This window comes from Corapipo altera, unplaced genomic scaffold (genome assembly GCF_003945725.1).
Source record: "Corapipo altera isolate COAL_440 unplaced genomic scaffold, ASM394572v1 67, whole genome shotgun sequence".
Lineage (NCBI taxonomy): Eukaryota > Metazoa > Chordata > Aves > Passeriformes > Pipridae > Corapipo > Corapipo altera.
In genome coordinates this window covers 2,814,036-2,816,593 of record NW_020884906.1, presented here as the reverse complement: position 1 = coordinate 2,816,593, position 2,558 = coordinate 2,814,036, and positions in this window count along the sequence as shown.

The following is a 2,558-nucleotide window of genomic DNA, read 5'->3' as shown; positions in this document are numbered from 1 at the left end:
CACATTCTGTGAAAATGGGTATTTAATGCCACAGGAAGGAATCTGAAAGGATTAAAGCACATTTGACATGGAGCAGCATCTTGCATTTGCCCTGCTGTCAATCTGCTTTAAACACCTGCTCTGACAGAAGCAGTGAAGATTTTTGTCCCTGATGTGCTGCTGTGAGAGGATGACCTATGGGGGGAACATAAAATGGCAGTATGTGCCCTAAAATCTTGACCCCTTGAAGTTAAGAGCAAAACTCTTTCAGCTGGAGTGGGCTCAAATCTTTATCTTTGCTCCAACAGCTCACAGGCTGCCCATGATGAACCTTTATCCTTCATTGACCACTTCTGAAAAATGGGATTAAAGGTCAGTGTGGAGCGTGCAGCATCTTCCAGAAATGCAAGGAAGGCAGCTGAGGATTCCTTGCTGCTACAGGATGATGTGGCCAGCATGGGAGAGGGGGTACTATGGATGTGGGGTAGGACCAAGCCCTGGAGCTCCAGTCTGCCCAGCACAGGGACAAGGCTGGCATGCAAACTGTGCCATGCAGAGGGACAGAGGCTTTTTTCTGTGTGTGTGCTGACCAGCTCTCAGAGAGCCCAAAATCCCTAGAAAGCATTTCCAGGTGCTGCTGAAGCATTTGCCAATGGTAACCCCAAACCCATGGCATGTCAGTGAACTTGGACTGGCAGTTTTCACCCTGAGGGCTGCAGGTTTGTCCCAGACTCTGTGATTTTGAGACACTGCTGCACACTCCTCCCAGCCCTGTGTGGCTGTGTCCCCTCTGCCTTCCTCAGAGGGTGGCTCTGATCTGCCCCCAGTCATGTCAGCTGTCAGGAGAAATGATCCCTAATAGGAAGAGATTCTGGAACTGCTTAGCAGGAAATTACTACGTGTGATGTTGCTAAGCAATGTCAGGCTGGCCTGACTGCCCAGAATAACACTTCTCTGTTGGAAAACCCGGAAAAGGTTGTGGGGTGGTGGGTGGCTGCTGCTTTCTGCTCAGAGCAGTGGAGTCTGGAATACAGTAAATAACAGTCCTTGTCTCCTCAGGGCTGGTGTGACACTTATTGAAAGTGAGAAGGAGCTCTCCCTCGAGGGCAGTGGCAGCTGTGGGATGGACGGGACAAGGCAGGAGCAGCAGGAGATGCACAGAGGTGGAGTTGAGTCCTGCAGAGTGGAGAGGGGTGTACAGAGAGGGGGAACCACTCCCCAGAGACAGGGGCTTACACCTGGGCACAAGAAGAGTGTGCCCTTTGGAAACCCCCTCTCTGCACCTGTGGAACCAGAGGCTGGGCTGTGCTGGTCTGCTTAAGAAGCTGAACTTCACTTTAGTATGGAGCAAAGGTCTCAACATAACAGCTCTTGAGCTACAACAAGTAGCTGTAGTTGGTGAGGCTCTGAGCCCTGTAATCCAGTGGTTTTCCCTCTAATTTCTCTGGTGTTGGAGCAGTACATTCAGTCCAGCTCACAGGGACACAGGGCAATGCAAAATTGCTTGTGGGAAGTGAGGTCTCCCTGTTAATTCCCTTTAACCTTCTTTTTGACAAAGATTTCTTCTTTCTTCCTCCACTGCCCTGCTCTAGTCCTGTCTGATATTAAATATCTCCAGAAGTAGCTATGGTTCATTGCCAAATCCATCTATTTGTGCAGAAGATGTCGTGTCAATGTCCATTACAATTTTGCCCCAGTACCACCAAGAAGCAACTTTTCATCTCTGCCCATTCTTCATTATTTCCACTACTTATTTGTCATAAAACAGAAACTGTAAATATATTTTAAAAACCAAAACCAAAACAGAAAAAACAAACAAACAAACGAACAAAAACCCAAAACAAACCCACACTACTTTAAAGATCGTTTGCAAAGCTGTTGAGTGTATTAACGCGCCAATAGGAACTGGAGAGGGCAGATGCTGAGTAGGAAGTACATGTTCCTCCTGAACTGGCAGGAGCTGGAGCTGTCAGGGTGTCCCCTGCCATCTGGCCTGTCGGAGCAAGTGGCAGATTCACAGCTCTCCGGGGAGGACGCGCTGCAGCGGCCATAGGATCCCATTATGCTGTTTATGGGGACAAGCCAGACATTTGTCTCGCTGAGACGGGATGTCAGTCGGGGATGCTCCAATCACACGCTCGTTTCCACAGCTCCTCAAAAAACTCGGAGGTGCGGCTGGTACGCAAAGAAATGTCGATGCTTAAAAAGAACCGTGTCGGAACCCCGATGCATTTCAGCCAGACACAGATACCGGAGCGGGAGCGCACTGAGCCCTCCCCACGGGGAGCAGGGCCGGGGTCGGTGCTGGTTCTTGGTGCGGGCGCTCAGCGCAGCGCTGTGCCGAACCCCCCCGCACCGCCGGAGCCCTGACACCGCCTCCCTCATTAGCATCCCTTCCTCCTCCTCCTCCTCCTCCGCTGCCCGGCCGCAGAGGGGTGCATGGCAGCAGCGACGGAGCCGCGGCCGCCCCCGGCAGCGGCAGCAGCAGCAGCCGAGCCGCGCTCCGCTCCGCGCCAGCGCCCGCAGCAACTTTGCCGCTCCGCGGGGTGCGGGAGCGGGGCGATGTGACCGCGCACCCG